This window comes from Crocodylus porosus, unplaced genomic scaffold (assembly GCF_001723895.1).
Source record: "Crocodylus porosus isolate Cpor-Errol unplaced genomic scaffold, CroPor_comp1, whole genome shotgun sequence".
NCBI classification, from domain to species: domain Eukaryota; kingdom Metazoa; phylum Chordata; order Crocodylia; family Crocodylidae; genus Crocodylus; species Crocodylus porosus.
Window position 1 is genome coordinate 17558378 of NW_017728907.1, and position 17974 is coordinate 17576351.

General features: G+C 41.3%; 1 protein-coding gene across 1 annotated transcript in view; it reads right to left on the bottom strand.

The window, feature by feature from the left end:
• RFWD2 (ring finger and WD repeat domain 2) overlaps nt 1-17974 on the bottom strand; it is a gene marked incomplete at its 5' end in the record, with an annotated part of 205772 nt that overhangs the window by 65275 nt on the left and 122523 nt on the right. The window lies entirely within an intron of this gene.

Here is a 17974-nt window from a genome sequence, read left to right on the forward strand (position 1 = left end):
GCTGAGGGGGGATCTTGTGGCCTGTTATAAACTAGTCAGGGGGGATCAGCAGGCATTGGGGGAGTCACTGTTTCCCCAAGCACTGCCAGGAGTGATCAGGAATAACAGTCACAAGCTGGCAGAGGGTAGGTTTAGGTTAGATATCAGGAGGCGCTACTTCATAGTCAGGGCAGCTAGGGTCTAGAACCAGCTTCCAAGAGAAGTGGTGCAGGCTTCTACCCTGTGGGTGTTTAAGAGAAGATTAGATGAACATCTTGCTGGGGTCATTTGACCCCAGTATTCTTTTCTGCCATGGCAGGGGGTCAGACTAGATGATCTGCTCAGGTGCCTTCCGACCCTAGAAATTATGACTTCTGTTTTTAGTAGTGATTTACTGGCTTGTTTCATTTAGAATCTTATGTAGCCTGATGATTAGTCCTTTAAAAAACATCTAAATTTTCAGTTGCAGCGCCGGCTGCCTGATTTCATTCCAGTTTAAGAAGGTATGTAAGTGCTGACAACTGGAGGTATTTGTGGAAGTCTGCCCTTTTGAGTGTACATTCTTGGGTCACTCATTTAAATTATTCCAATACTTAAACATAGCAGAATTGGTTTAAGTGAGTCATCTCTGTTTTCCTCTGATTATGTTATTTTGGAGAAGCCAGGGATAAAATCAGAATCAGATATGTGATGATCAGCAGGGATCTTGGCTTTCTCTGTTTAAAAATAACAAATTATCTGATTAAAACCTCCCCAAATCCACATTTTTATATGATTAAAATGAAATGCTGCTATCTCTCTCTCTCAGTTGAGCACGATGTTTTATTGATATATTTATAATTTTATAGAAATTTAGAAGCCTACCACTGCCTCAAGGGCTATAAATAAAAAAAAATTCTAAATATATATAAATTTTAGTGTTTGATTTTGGGTTTATCATGAAAAATCAGAGCTCCCCCTGCCCTCTTCACTCACCAGAATGCAGGTCCAGCTGTGGCTGTGCCCCCCACTGCTTTGTGGCACTGATATGCCAGTGCCATGCCCATGCCATTGCCCCTCACTCTTAATTCACAGCCCCCTGAGGCCTGCTGGTGCCCCTCATTCCACTACCACAGCCCTGCTGGGGTCCGTCACTCCACAACTATAGCCCCTGACCCTCCCGCTGCCAGGGCTACAGGGCCAGGGACCCAGGTCTGCAGCCCCCTGCACCCCTGCAAGCAGCACCCGAGCCCTGGCTGCCACATGTGGGAGGCAGTGGCTGCAGCACCTAAGCCCTGGCTGCCACATGCGGGAGGCAGTGGCTGCTGCGAGAGAGCAAAGCACAGAGCCCCGTTCCCTCTCCCCCCATAGGCAGCATGGCTGGAGCAGAGTCTGTTGACAAGGTCGGTGCAGGCTGCCTGCTGCAGGCTCGGACCTACCAGTTCTGCTGCCCCTCCACCCCCTAAGGCCTCCACAGCTCAGTGAGAGGGACCTGGTACAGCAGGGGAGAGCAGAGTGGGGAAGCTCAATGCTACTGCCATGAGCCCCGCACTGCCATGGCAAAGTAACCCCTGCCAGCCTAGCAGCAGTCGGGGTGCCAGTGCAAAGTTGTGCCCCTCACTGTAACAACTCCATGATGCCACCTCTGCTGCTGCCAAGCTGGCAGGGGACCCTTCAACATGGCAGCGACACTGAGCTTTCCCACCCCACTCTGCCATGCTGCACTAGGGGAAAAAGCCTGGGGATTCACCACTCCTGATGCAGCCTTGGGGCTCTGGGCGCTCCTGCACAGCCCCCACATGGTGGGGGGCAGCAAGGATCCTTGAGACTGTCCAAAATACTCTTGTTGGATATTTAACCTCTCATGCCATAGGATATCAGACTAGACTCTGAAGAGCTATATGAGGCCCCCACTCGTGAGGCAGAAGGGTGGGAGTAGTAGAAGTCTTTGTTCAGGCAGATAACTCAAGCAGATCAGTGAACCACCACATAGGGGAACAGGAATTCCATTTTTACCATGGATGTTCTCCTAGATCCTATTTAGGACAGAAATAAAATCAGGAAAGAGTACAGAAAGTCACGAAGATGTAGGATCAAAATCTCTATACCACAGCCGTAGAATTTGAGAGCATGGAGTAGCACTCTGGCAGTTTGACACTGAGCAGTTTCATGGTGAAAAGAATCTCTTGCAAGTTCATCAGCAAACTGAACACTACCTAAGAAGATCCATTTCTCCTAAGATAATCACTTCAGTATAGATTATTGATCAGCATTGGTTGACCTCTTAACAAGATATCCAAGGAAGAGGCTAAATGATGCTATGGAAGCTTTCATGTAGATGATAAAGAGACAGGCCTAACTGGATAGAAAATTTGAGAAAATTTTAAGGAGGTCAAATAAAGTGGCATGAGATCATTATTTGGGAAACTAAGTGCGAAAAAGGAGGGGGGGGAACAACAACAACAACAAAATCATTGAGAAAAAATTATAATTAAAACCAATTCCACCATCATTTGCAACAACAAACATCTTGCAAGCCACGTACTTTGAGCACTGTGGAGATGGTGATTAAAAATGGACTAAATGCAGCCGGGAGCAAAAGGCCTTTTGACAGAGACTACATTAAACAGAACATTTCACTGGAGAGGAAGAACAGATTCAACTCACATATAAAAGAGCACACTGTGCTATTTCTCTACTTGTTAGATGACAAGAGTCACATGACTGGGAGAGAACAGAGATAGATATCTGCATCACACCTACAAGTTCCTGTATGTGTAAAATTACTAAGAGTCATCACTGCACTCAGGGAGCTAACTGATATGTACACACCATTTTTCCTCATGTCCCCGTCTACCCCTTAATACAAAAATGGCACAAGAAATTCTAGTTCAATATAGGCATTCCTGTTACACACATCATTAAATGTTTGTAAATGCATGCACATAGGCAAACAATTTTGTGTACTACCAGATATAGTTACACATCAAGTACTTGTTTTCTGCAAGTAAAACAAGAACATTTGTTTATCTGCTTTATCTCGTTCTATTTTTACATTAATTTCCATTTGTCATAAGGAAGGCAGTTTTCCTCCATTTTCTGTTACCTTATGGGATTCCTAGACATTTATTCTAGAAGAGAAGCCCTAGTATATAGCAGTAAAATGGAATAATATTCTTGTTATTTTCATGCATGTGTCTGAAATGACTTGGTACACAAGGCTCACTGTGTATTTCCTATTAAGTCCCTTGTCTATACATTGATCAATCTCTCACACATCATGGCCAAAATCCTGAGAGCTCATAAGTATCATATTGTAGTAAGCAGCCCATCTGCTTAGCAATGCTGACCCATAAGGGATTACTAAGGATCAATAAAGCATTCAGTGCAGTATTTCCTGCATAATAACACCTCCCATGTGTTACTCCATTGTGGCACCCTGAAGACTGTGCCAAAGCTGCGCAACCCAAGGTTCGTTTGTACTTATTTTCTTGCTGTGTAGGCCTGAAAGTGTGACAAAGGAGGAAGCCATACACTTTTTGAAGTTCTGGGTGGAGGAAAACAAGCCAGGTTTTAAACATCACAAATCAGCTGGCCTGGATGGATCGCACTCAAGAGTACTAAAAGAACAGGCTGACATCCTAGCTTGGCCAATGGCAAGAATATTTGAGAACTCAGCACTTGGGTGAGGTTCCTGAGGATTGGAAGAGAGCCAATGTGGTGCCTATCTTCAAGAAAGGGAGGACAGAAGATCCAGGGAACTACAGGCCAATCAGTTTGAGATGGGGGGGGGGGGAACAAACAAACAAAATCAAAGAAACCATTAACAATAGGCTAACAGAATGAAACATTCTGAAAGACAGCCAACGCTGCTTCATTGTGGGCAGGTCCTGCTTGACAAACCTTGCTCATTTCCTTCTGTGATGAGGTGACGCATCACCTGGACAAAGGCGAAGAGAGTTTGATATCATCTATTTGACTTGGTCTCCAATCAAGTCCTCATGGTTAAACTGGGGAACTGCAGCCTTGACAACCTTACGGTCCTGATGATTTGGGAACTGGCTCTGTGGTTAGACCTAGAGAGTAATAGTCAGTGAAACTGTGTCAACATGGCGCATGGTGACCAGTGGCGTCCCCCAGGGCTCCGTACTTGGACCAGTACTCTTTAACATATTTATAAACAACCTCGATTCAGGTATCAGAAGCGGACTGGCTAAATTTGCTGATGACACCAAACTATGATGTCATCACACTAGAGGATAGGCTGGCAATTCAGGCTGACCTGGATAGGCTCATAAGGTAGGTGGATCAAAATCTGATGGCATTCAACACTGAGAAATGCAAGGTGCTCCACCTTGGGGAAAAAAGAATCCACAGCATACTTATAGGTTCAGCAGTGCTACACTTGCTAGCACCATGACCAAAAGAGACTTGGGGGTCATAACTGACCGCAAGATGAACATGAGGCACCAATGTGATGCCACAGCTGGCAAAGCAAACAAAACCCTGGCTGGCACCTACCAACACAACTCAAGCAAGACCCAGGATGTCATCTTCCCACTGCACTCAGCCTTAGTGAGGCTGCAGCTGGAGTACTGCATTCAGTTCTGGGCTCCACAGTTTAGGAGGATGTGGAAAAGCTCAAGAGAGAGTCTAGAGGAGAGCCTCATGCACAATAACATAACAAGAGAACAGGCCCTTATGAGGAAAGGCTGAGGCATGGGACTCTTCACCCTAGAAAAGCAAAGACTCAGGGGGGACTTGGTAGCAACCTGTAAGTATATAAGGGGTGTTCACCAGGAACTGGTCTTTACCATCTTAGTCCGAGTCTGAAATAGACTCCATCCAGAAGTGGTACAATCACCTACTCTGGATGCCTATCTTGCTGGGATCATTTGACCCCAGCAGACTTCCTGCCCCTTGGGCAGGGGGCTGGACTCGATAATCTTGCGAGGTCCCTTCCAGCCCTACTGTCTATGAAATAAACAGATGCAAGCCAAATGACCAGCTGACATTACCTACATCTCTGAACTTAATTTTATCACATGAATTAAGAAAGTAGGCAAGTAAGTAATGGGCAGCTGCCAGGTGCACCACTCAGAAAGCACATGGCATTTGAGAAACTGTAATACAACTCCAGTGAAGAAATCAATTTAAAATGTGAGAAAGATCCCAAAACTGAGAGAAGAAAATGTCTACCTCTGATTTATTTTGTAGGCTTCAAGGAAGAGTGAATCCAAACCCATAAAAAACTCCCACTTTCTCTGCCCCCAGGAGGGTTGACTTTGATAAGGTTGAGGTTATATTAAATAAAATAAGGTGGTCTCAATATAATGCCCAACAAAGCTATCATAGTGAGTACAGCTAGCTCTCTCGACTGAGAAGAGGCTCAAGCCTAGGCAAGAAGATTGCTACAGGTTAGCACTGATGTACATTGACAGACCTGTGGGAATCCTTGCATAGTACTTGGATGCACTATATGCCTTGCTTCAGCCAGTGATTTTAATCTACCAGCACCAAATTCACTCCATTATTTTAAAATGTGACTCAACACTAGCATTTCACTAAAGATCTACATCTCCCTCTGCTGAACAGATGAAGAGAACAGCAGCCCTGATGGGAACTGCCAGCTTGGTTTTTAACCTTCACATTCGACAGATTCCCTATGGCTTAAGGTTACAGATGACATTCATTGGGTTATGGATAATGGCCTTTACACACCGGGGACATTTTTTATTGACTTGTCTAAAGTTTTTGACATAGCAGCCCATAAAATCTTCACTAAACAACTTGTCCCATATTAAGCAGGGAAAAGGAAGACATACAGCATTAAAGATCTTAATCAGCTAAGGCAAAGGAGTGGAGGGGGCTCAGACAGGGAAGGGAAAGAAACTCACAGATTTCGTTGTGGATCATTCTGAATCTGACCTTTGTAACTCTAAAGAATTGGATCTGAAGCAAATTTTTACATAACGCCCCCTACCCCCCAACCTTCCTGATATTCAAAAAATCGTCTCGTCAGAACTCTTGTATAGCCAGTTAAAACCAAAACCAGCAGTGTTACCTACGAAGATTTACAAAAATTAACACATCTTAGCAATAGCAGCTTGTGAAATGATAAGACTCAGTCATATTTTCTGTTTCAAAGTCTGGAGGAGGAGAAAGGCAACAAGGCACACTGCTTACCATACAATTAGTTCTAATCTAAGACTAGTCTCTTACGCCCACTTCATTATGGTGGTAACAAACACTAATTAAAGCTGCCTAACAATATCCAGTCTAAACCTTTGTTTTCCAGACAAACACGACAACCTTAACTTTCAAGATTCAGGATCAAATTTCTTGTGTTGGGCTTCTGCCAGAAAGCAAGGGATTTGTTAAAACTTGATTTTAATTAAGCTTGAGCAAACATTTTTAACTATTTGAGCAAAAACAGTCAAAACGTTGACATTTTCTTAACAGTCAGATGTTTAGATGGAACATAGAAATAACCCTGTTGAAAAACAACAAAAAATGCCATGAGTTTTCTAATGAAAAGATACTTTCATTTGACTGAATGACAAGCCTTTAGAAGTCACATGCTAGCTTACATGCAATAGATTTTGTGTTCTAGTCCCTTGGTCCATAAGACTGCAGATAAGAAAAATCACACTATGCATACACATACATCTCAGTTGCATAATGAAAAGCTGAGGGGAGGTTAAAAGACATGTTAGCATGCAAAATATATTTTTGTCAGTTGTGAAGTGAAGACATGATAGAGAAAGCATTTCTCCTTTGCATAGTAACATATCCATAGCTGCTCATTCTTGCAGATTTTCTTAGGTAGATGATGTAAAAGTTCCATGAATGTCTAATACCCCAAAATAGCAGAAATGACCCAAGCCAGATGTATGTATTTTTGTCTCTTCCCAATATCATTACAAATAAGCACACCCCAATGAAATATTATTCAAAATATATGGTGAATATTCAACTTGTATACCTAATCAGATATAATGAAGAGTTTGTGGACTTAAAAGAGATGATGGTTTTAAGAAAGATAAGAGTGCAGAAAATGAAATGGGCAGGGCATATTGCAAGAATCAATGAGAGAAGGCATGTGAAGCAGATTTTGGAACCCGAGATGGAGGGTATGAGACCTCAAGGTAGACTGAGGCAATAATGGGAAGATAACACAAAAACTGATCTGGAGGGGATAAAAGAAGAAGTGACAAGGTGGAGAGTGCTTTCACAAGATAAGAGGAGATGGAAGGCTGAAGTCAAGGTAGTTTAGGCTGTCAAGGTCTGCAAGATATGGGACAGAGACAGAGAGATACCTAACCAGAATTCAGAAAGTGCCAAAATGAAGACGACTTGTTCAACACTTAATTCTTGTAGTATGTGATCTTATATATGTAGCCTCTCTAAATATAACCGTATATTTTTTTCTAACTTCAAAATGTGCATAATTCCATTGGACTTCATACTACTGCATGTCAACCTAAGTCTGGGACAGTCATTCATATGACAAGTACAATAAAAACTGTAACTCACATTACATGCGGACAGACATCAAAGTGGGGGCAAGCAGGGAGCAGAGACAGGAAGCAGGGGAGATGGATGCCAGGGGTACAGGCACTGCAGGGTGGGGCAGCCAAAGGGCACAGGCAGGGGGGCTGTAGGCAGGAGGGAAGCAAATGGTAGCAGGGGGAGGGACAGGTAAGACATGCAGGCACCAGGGCTAGGGGGCAGGCAGCAAGGGGCAGAGGTAAGGCCACTTGCCCAGATGCAGTGACAGAGTGGATGAATTTAAGAGGAGCCGCCAAAAATTAGATTCTAGACATGGAAAGTTATAAGAAAGTTATAAAGATTCCCCATCTAGAATCTAATGGGAGGGGGAAAAGGGGTCTGTTTTAAATTCAAAATTTGTCTTGGATGCTGGGTAAATACGGTAATGTATTTTGGTAAACTCTGCCAAAGCGGGTATCAGATTTTGAGGTCTCAACTAAGAAACAAATACAGAAGCCTTAGAAAAAGAGGGCTTATATGTTGGCTCATTATGGCAAAAACCCAACACAATGGTGAAATGAGTATAAATATCAAATAAATACTACAAGATATTGCACATAAGTATGTAAGGTAAAAGTGATAGTCTGCAATGCAATTAGATTGTCAGATGAGATTTAGGATGAAAAAATAATTCCAGTTGTACAAGAAGTCAATTTTATTTTTTTTCCCCAAATATGCTTACCCTTTAACCTTAAATGTTCCATGCAAAACTTTTATAATTCTACCAAAAAATTTTAATCTTGGAATGTGTGATAAATTTATGAGCTCAGACACAATGTAATAAACAACTCTAAGACAAAAAACAGTCTCAGTCTAAGAGTCAGCACACTGAATATTCAGGGTCTACAAACTTTATTTAGTAAAAGTATGCAAACTTAACGGAACAGGAAGAACAAATGATACTAACATAAGAAAAACCTAAATTTGTGCCATATTGTAGGGGTAGGAGAACGAAGCAGAGGTGTTAATCTAAGTCCAAGAACCTCCAAATGCAGCACAGTGATCTAAACACTAAATATATGATGCGTTAAGGCATTATAGAAGGTGCCGTTGCATCAAGCTATTCCTTTGAATAAATCACTGGAAGCCCCTCAAATGAACCGGCAGTATTGGGAACTTCTGAAGTGGGAAAGTATTATTCTCTACTAAAAACAGTGTTAACTGCTAGAAACAGCAATTTTGCATTTTTGGGAAAAGGATGAATCTTGAAGTTGCCAAACCTATTGTTGAATTACAAGGCTCATTTCAATTTTAATTTGAACTTTGTAACATTTACTAAATGACTTCAACTAAGTTGTAAAACTAAATATTCAGGAAAGAAACATTCAAGCAAAATGATTAACACATCCACTTGTGTTAATGACAGATTTATCCTTTCCTTTAGAGAATCAAATGAAGCTTTTCAAAATTGATTTTTATCACTTTACCCGCCACTGAAGTGCAACCACCTCTGAGATGAAGTTTGGCAATTCTAACATTTCTTCAACTGTTGTTACACAATAACTGCATCCAAGTAAACACTGCAGTTTCAGCTGAATAAAAAAGAATTAAGATGGGGAGAACAATTACACTTTTTACAGCTCTACTCTTATTAAGATTGCTTATGATTCTGAAGACCACAGATGGTTAGTGCTTCCAGCTACGAGAAGAATAAATTTGGTACTAGCAAGATCATCTCTGCATCAACATGTCAATGCCTACACTACTTGGGTGAGTCTTCATTTCAAGTGCTAGCTACAAAAAGGTTAACACATTCATAAGATCCAAGTCTACAGGTACACAAACTACTTTACTGCAAGATTAGGTAAGGCATGAATTTACAACAGAGATAAGAACATAAATGCCACACTGGGTCCATCTAACCCAGTAGCTCATCTCCAACAGTGACAGCAGTAGATGCTAGAGGAAGAACACTGAACCAGATAGATCTAGAGAAGGGGTGTGCTCAACCTCAAACCTACAGGCTAAACATAGGCTTTGGAGCTATTGCATCTGGCCTGTGGGGCTTCCAAAGGGTCCAGAAATTTGGTAGCAAGGGAGCAGTAGACATTAATATGGCCACCCTCCTCCCTCCCAAATTCCCAAACCCTAAGCCAGCAAGTGGGCTGGACCTGGGCCACACTCTCTAATGACCTCTTCCCCTCCCACATGGGGCTGAGCCACACTCCCATCTTCTTCCCCCCCACAGGGCCATGCTAGGGCCAGGACATGTCCACTCCGTCCCACCCCACAACTGTGTGGATGGGCTATACTCCCCCTCTCCCGTGGGGTCAGGCCACACCCCCATTCCTCACAGAGCTGGGTCAAGCTCCTTTCCCCTGCAGGGCTACATTGGGGCCAACCTGTCCCCTGTCCTCTCCTCACCCTGCATGGCTGGATGGTGCCCACGGAGCCTGCCCCATCAGGATCACTGGCTGGATTTGGCCCACAGATGGACCAGACTCTGTCCATCAGGCCCGCCAGGGAAAAAGGTTGATCATTACTGATGTAAAGTGATCTATTCCCTATCCATTACCCTCACTGGCACCTACCATTATTGGTTTAAGACAGCAGAGAAAACATCTCCAACCATTCTATTTAACAGCTATCAATAGATCTATCATTTATGAATTTATCTAGTCCCTTTTTGAACTTGGCTATGCTATCTGCCACTAGCACCTCCTGTGACTATTGAGTCTACAAGTTAACTATGTGTTGCATTAAAGAAGTACTTTCTCTTGTTAGGTTTAACCTGTCTCCTACTAATTTTGTGGGTGTCCCCTTGTTCTAGTATTTTGGGACTTTCATAGATTTCAGACATTAGGGCTGGAAGGGACCTCGCAAGATCATCGGGTCCAGCCCCTTGCTCAAAGGGCAGGAAGTCAGCTGGGGGTCACATGACCCCAGCAAGATAAGTATCCAAACATTTCTTGAAGGTATCCAAGGTAGGTGCTTGCACCACTTTTGGAGGGAGTCTGTTCCAGACTCTGAAGCCTCGGATGGTAAAGAAGTTTTTCCTAATGTCCAGTCTAAAATGGTCTTCCAGTAGTTTGAGACCATTAGACCTTGTCTTCCTGTGGGGTGCCCTGGTGAATAGATGTTCTCCCAGTTCCTGATGCACACCCCTTATATACTTAAAGTTTGTCACCAAGTCCCCCCTGAGCCTTCTCTTCTCAGGCTGTAGAGTCCTATGCCTCTCCTTGTAATGGTTGCTCTCTTGACATCTAATCATACGTGTAGCCCTCCTCAGGACTTGGTGAACAAAACTGGACCAAGTGAGCAGGCAACATCATTTGTGATTTTACAGGCCTCTATCATATCCCCCATCCCAGTCTTCTCCTTTCCAAATTGAAGAGTTCTAGCCTCTTTTGTCTCTCCTGGTATAGCGACTCTTCCATACCCGTGTCGGTTGCTCTTCTCAGTACCTTTTCTAATTCTACAAGAAACTGATGACAAATTGTAATTGCTTGCAAATTGTTTAATCTTGGAGCTGCCTAGCCATGGTAACATACAAGGTAGCTCATGTTATTTCATTGGAGGTGAAAACTACCTATTTTTATTTACCATGGGTATAACAGCAAGCATATCTACAGTTAACTACAGAGCAATTGAGGTGCTATGAAATTCATGAACCAGCTTATCTCCTAGTAACTTGTTTGCATGCTTATATTCCTAGACAGTGTAGTAGAGCTGCAGCTCCTATGTCTAGACCAGGATGGAAATGCTTACAATTTAGCATGTTGCTCTGCTGTTACTGGTGCCAGAAAGATCTTCCACAAGCATGTCTCAAAACGGCAGCCTGTGAAAATGCCAGTTGTGGTTTAGAACGTTGTTTATGAGGACATTTCACATTCTGTATGTTATAAGGACTTATAAACATGGAAGTTTTCAGAAATGAACTGTTTTCAGAAGTGACATTTCCCAAGTGAAAAGAGATCCAGCTTACTTTTAAACAACAGGTTTAATGCTCAACGTAAATAAATGCAAAGGAACATACACTAATGGAAAATATGCAGGTGCAGAACACCAGTCTTTCTTTGGACAATCTTTTCCAAAAATAATGTGGATAAGGTAAGGACAAATTAAGTACCTGGGCTTTATCTGTTGGCTCTCTGATAATGTCTGTGGAATGAGCTGGTTTCCGTTAGTTTCCAAGAGGCAAATGTCCACTTATATAACCCATTACCAGAAATGATCTGACTGTTGGTTAGTTTCAGAGACCAAAGATTAGAAACTTAACTCTCCACAAAATTAGCCTCTTTGGGTTAAGACTGATGTCCAATGATGTACTTATACTGCCCCATGCCAAATCTATTCTGCAGGTGACTTCAGTCTCAAGTGTTGTCAGTGTGCAATTTTAAAGAGAACTGAGAGACTTTCCAAACACAACCATTAAACAAACACTCAGCTCACTATATTTTGTGGCTCTGAAAACTGAACCCTACATTCACTCAACACTCCGCCCCACACACACACACACCTTACACCTCACCTCCAAAATAAGCGAAGTTTTAGGAGCCACTTCAGGTTTCCTATATAGCTAAGTACTTATGAGTAACAAACTATTAAGGTAAGAACTTGCTTTGACTGAAAACCGTACACATTCTTACAAAAAAAAAAAAATCTTAATTTATCGTCTTGGTCATTAATATCACATATTGTTCCTCCATTTAATAGCTGGGAGTGACAAGGCAGTGAAAGCACACAAATCTGAAGCAGCATAAGAGACCAGCTTTACAAGATATTTGAAGAAAATCACTACTAAACTTCAGAAACATCAATATTCCATTAGATAAAAATAGTCCCTAAAGTGGTCCATCTTAAATACTAAGGCTGCTTAGAGATATTAAAAAAAACAACACAAAACAAAAACAGGGCTCTACTTTAAACATGGCATGCTCCTGCGCCAAGCCCTGCGCATGCTCAGAAGAGGCATCACATTAGTTGGACCTGAATTACCCAGTATCTGTATAGATTGGGTGCTTTGGTGCATTTTTTTGGGAGCTTTTATCTAATAGCTGATTGAAAAAGTTCCGCTGAAGCGCCCAATCTATACAGACGCTGCAGAGCCAGGTTGAACTAATGAGCTGCTGCTTCCGGTAAAGCAAAGGGCAGGGCAGGGGGGGTGGTTGTTAAACATCTGTAAACAGCCTTAGTGCATTATCAGCTCCATACAAGGCTACTCTCAGTCAGATGTGGCTTGAACTGTAAGTGCATAAGGCCTTTCTCTATACATTGTGAAGGTTTTTACTATGGGACAAGGCACAATATGCTTATGAAATCAAAACCTACTGGCATATCAACATGAACAATGCCATATCTTGTACTGTAATTCAGTATCACTGGTTTAGCATATTGCCTCTTAACCTCAAGACTTCAAGTTATTTGATACACACAACAGGTTCCAAATAGCCACATAACATATGCCACTTCTTTTCCATGTGAGAAAGCTTGATTTTAAAATGAGTCTCCTCAAGGAGTTTGACACAAATGCCACATAATCCCTAGTATAGTTGCTATGAATCCCAGTAATCAGATTTTTTCCATTTCAGATCCAAAAAGAGAGAGACTGGTGTGCAATTTATATGACTCTCCGAAGACCTTGCAAGAAAATTCTATGTGAGATCCTTGTAGACCAGTGGCTTTCAATCTTTTTTCATCTGCAGACCCCTAAAAACTTTTGAATGAAGGTGAGGACGCCTTTGGAAATTTTGAATGGAGGTGTGGGTGCCTTTGAATTGTAAGTGTAGGCATTCACATACTTTTGATTGATCGCAGTTTTCTTTCATGAACCCCTTAGATGAAAACCATTGTTGTATGCCTAACAAAGGAAATGATCTTGTACATTAGGCACTGTGGGAGATCTGGGATCAATCTTGGCTCTACTACAATTTTCCTCTGAAATCTAGAGAAAACACATTTTTTTTCTACCCCTCCATTCCCCAGTTCAGAAAGAGAGGTAATATCTTATTCTCCCTACTTTACTGGGGTTTTGTAAGGCTGAATTTAATGTTGCTTGTCTCCTCAGATACTATGCTGATCTTATATATGTCAAGAAGGGACTCCCTTTCCAAAAACAATAAAAAGGAAGGAGTGCTTTCAGAGGGAGAGTTCTGGATTTAAGTTTATGTATAACCCAGTGAATTTGTCACTTCTTGCAAATAGACTCTGAAGAGTTACATGCATACGTCTTACATTAAGAAAACTCTGAATTTAGACAGTTCTACTGTGGAGCTGTACACAACTTCCTTAGAAGGCAAGCTAGTAAATTATGCAAGGGCCAATGTGTATAGCTGATAAATGCACAGACTATCAAAATGCACCTTTTAGTACCATCCCTTTGGACAACTAATTCATAAACCAATTTTTCACCCCTGACAGGTGAAAAAATAGCTGTGAAAATGTTGCTTCAGGAATTTTTGATTGGATGCACTAAAGACTTAAATACAGATGTATCTTCCCCTGTGCCCTTTCACTATACATCTGAATGAAAGGAAAAGAATACAGTAGTTAAAAAACCCTCTTGCATCTTAAAGACCTTGAAGTATATTCAGGATATGAAAGAAAAGAAAGGAGATGCAGAGACACCAAGGGGCAGAGAAAATGCAGGTTTTATTGATTTTTATAGGAAAGGGAAATCTCACTGGACTTCACTGCTAAGAAAACTTGTTTTCTAGACATTGTGCAAAATCCTCTATCTTCGTTTAAGGTATATCTGACTTTGAAGGAAAGGTGCTTGACTAGGAAGTATTTCAGTTCAACATCATTACATTAGTAAGGGGAGTGGAGCAAGTAGAGAGAAAGCCTGAAACTACAAAAACACCTGTTAGTGTTGAAGTCTATGGCTCATGATGCTTTCAAGAAGTTTGACAGTGGCTAGATTGCAAGTTTACTGAGACAGCTGCCTCATACCGACAAGCGTTGTCTCAATGACTTCCCTATCTGCCCATAGCCATCTGTGGTCTCTCATCTTCTATTTGAACTGAAATCTTTTTGGTTCAGGTACCAACTGCTCTGGTTTTATGAAACCTGGACCAAAGGGGTCCTAGTTCTTGGGTGGATCTCTTAGGCAACACAGAATTATGAATCATAAATAAATAATAAAGCTAACAGAAGACATGCCTAATGGCAGGACTTAGGAGCAAGGGAATGCTGATGGCTTGATCACTATATAGTATAAGGGAAATAAAAGGTCAGTGGTAACTACTGACAGCATTACAGCATGGCAGAAATAAAATATTGCTTGTTATCAATAGCTACACTTAGCTTGCTGAAGTTAATATGGGTCTAGTACTGCTGAAACTGTACTAGCTAAACAGTAATCTAGTTGTGAATTGCATACATTTTTAGCCAGCTATTTTCCTAAGCTGGGGAGCTGTGCTGCTGGAAAATATATGGTCTGAAAGCAATGTTATTGCTGAGGCAGAACAATAACAACTGTAGCCATGATTTATATCACTAATTTCAGGATAAAACACCATCCTTTTTTAAAAAAGAGGAAAAGACCAAAAAATTACATGCATTTTGTATTTGGCAGCAATTACAGCTTATACTGCACAGTGTTTCAACTCAGTAAGCATGCAAATAGAATATTTTATTAAAGTCAGAGACAGCTGGGATCTTTCCCTTTTTAAATGCCCTCTCCACTACAGCAAATTTCATCAGACTGCAGTTAGAATTTACTGCTTCCACCCTCACCCATACAGACATTTTGCTTTTGAGAAAAGCATTCAAGAAACACTACCCTGCCTGCCCCCAAATAATATAGGTTTGCCCTCTCTCTTTCTTTTTCTCCCCTCCCACTATTTATTATATTTTATCTTGTCAAAGTAAGCTTTTGGGTAGCTCAAAGGCTTTAAATAACCAACAATCTAGTAAAAAAAAAACACTATGTAATCAATATTAGTTACATTATGGGATTTGTTCCTAGAATTGCAACTGAAGCACCATCTATGGCCCACAAGTAGCTCTCCACAGTATATATGAAACTAGTAGTGCTAAAAACTGGAGCATGAGTATTTCACGTTACACTATTTGTATGCAGAGTTATATGGTACAGTTCTTTTAACAGATTTCAAAATCTTTACAAACTAATAAGGCACAAAAGTCTCTTTCCTAAGATAGGTATAATGAGGCACAGTGGGTTTAAGTGACTTGCCTAAAGAGTCTTAGGGTATCAGTGACAGATTCAGAAATACAGCTTAAAAGTTCTGAGTCTCAGCCTGACATACGAAACTATTTCTTCTTTCCAGACATTGTTATTAAGTCAGTATCTTTCATTTTCTCCTTTTGCCACCAATTAAATGGCAGAGCCAGAAAGGAGCTCGATACAAAGGAGAGATGGATGTTCTACGCCAAAAGGAATTGTACACTATGAACTACAATGGGCAGATGAGCAGAGTCAGCACGGTTTATCAGTAAGAAAATAACAGCCAAAGCTGTTAAAGCAGAGAACCTTGGTTTACAGTGACCATGCCAGAAAGTTTGCTGCCTGGCCCTTGTTCAAAATCAATCACTTCAATACTTCATTCTTTTAATCTGGTCACAGAGACAGCACACAGCTTAAGTGTACATCTCCTTTGTTAAGCACCCTTGCTCCAAACTTTGCAAAGGAGAATTGGAGCTGCAAGTACACAGCAGTGGTGTAAAGTTATTTTTATTACCATAGCATTTAGGAACCCTGGTTAAGGACCAGGACCCCACTGTACAACTGATGTACAAACATGAACAAAAACATGGTCTCCGTCCCAACGAGCTTACGATGCAAATATAAGAAAGAGGCAACAAGTGGACAGAAACATAGCAGGGTGCAATGAAATTAAACAATACTGGTCACCATAAGAGGCAGTAGTCTCAGCCCATCAGGGATCTAATTGCAGTCCTTTTGTTTTGTGGTCATCACAACCAGAAAGAATTTTAAGGAAGGAGTTAAGAGGACAATGAAATAGCTTTTGAATGTTTAAAAGGAGTCCTTCCCAACCATAAGGAGTTGCACTGGGGAAAGCACATAGTTTTTTGGAGGGTTTTTTAACACTGAAGAAGTGGGCAATGGAGGCAGCAGCTGATATTTCCATAACAAGCAAGAGATGATAAGTATGGTGGGAATAAGTTGTAAAGTACCTTGAAAGTAAAGACAAGCATCTTACATTTGCTGCAATACTGAAGGGGGAATGGGTGGAGAGATGCAGAAATAGCTGACCTAGTTCAAGTGACAGGCTAAGAAAATGGTCTTTAGTTGGCATCATTCTGAATAGAAATGAATAGGCAAGATTGCATTTGTCAAGGCTACAGACAAGGATGTTCCATTAATCAATGTGTAATATGGTGAGACCCTAGCTGTGTGAATGGAAAGAGGAAAGGCTGTATTTCAGGTACGTGTTACGCAAAAAGAATCTGCAAGATTCAGGAATATATTAGCTTAAAAAATATCAGTGCTTAAAAAAAAAAAAAAATACAAGAAACACAGGCAAGACTGTTCTTTTCAAACAAGGGATCCAAATTATGTTCACTCTCTCCCAATGGAGATATCAACCTACAACCTCCTCTATATACAAAGGAAAATATGCACTTGTTTTATAATCTGCTTTGCCCATGTGCATCTCCCAAGTTAACTGTAATGCTTTTTTGCTATACTAACCATTACTCTTCTTTTACAAATATTCTAATTCCAAGACACAAAATGTGGAATGTGGTATGAATACTCCTAGCAGCAGGTAAACTAATTTTTAAAAAAGATTAATAAAATACCAGTAGAAAATTTCTTTTAACTACACTGATTAAAATCAAAGGTCATAATCTGAAATATATTGGAGTTTTGGATGTGGAGGTCTTGAAGTTCAAAAGCTGCTGTCCTAATTTCATAATCTGGATATATGAACTTCGTAAATGGAGGTGCACTAACATCTGGATAACCAGCTGTTGCAAGCAGGCACAGCATTCAATCTTTTAGGGTATGGAATTATTTTTCTTTCCTTGTGTAAACAAAGGAGCAAGTCAAGTAGCAGCAAAGGACAAATGATGGAACATAGTTGCTGAAGCAGAATTACTGCCTGAGTGCTGTACAAAATTCTACACCAGGTGAAATACTATGAAATATTCACTGTTTTATTACAAATTAAGCCAACGACTAACGTGGGTGTGCGAAACAGGCCGTATTCGATTTGGATTTGGCTTGAATTGAGGACGGTGATTCGATTAATTGATTCAGATCACTGTCCCGATTCAATTCGGCCGAATATGAATCTGAAGATTTGATGCCAATTCGGAGAATCAGCAATTCAGCCACAGACACAGCTTTAAATGTGTTTTCTTCATACCTTGAGGTACCAGGAGTGGCTCATGAATGCTGTGATGGTGAGGCTGATGGAGTGTCCCATAGGAGTTTGGGGGGCCCTCTGCGCACTTAGCTGCAAACCCATAAGCGGACCAGAAGTACCTCCGGTCCATTGCTGAGCGTGGAGCTTCTCACATGCCCCCCTGGATCGAC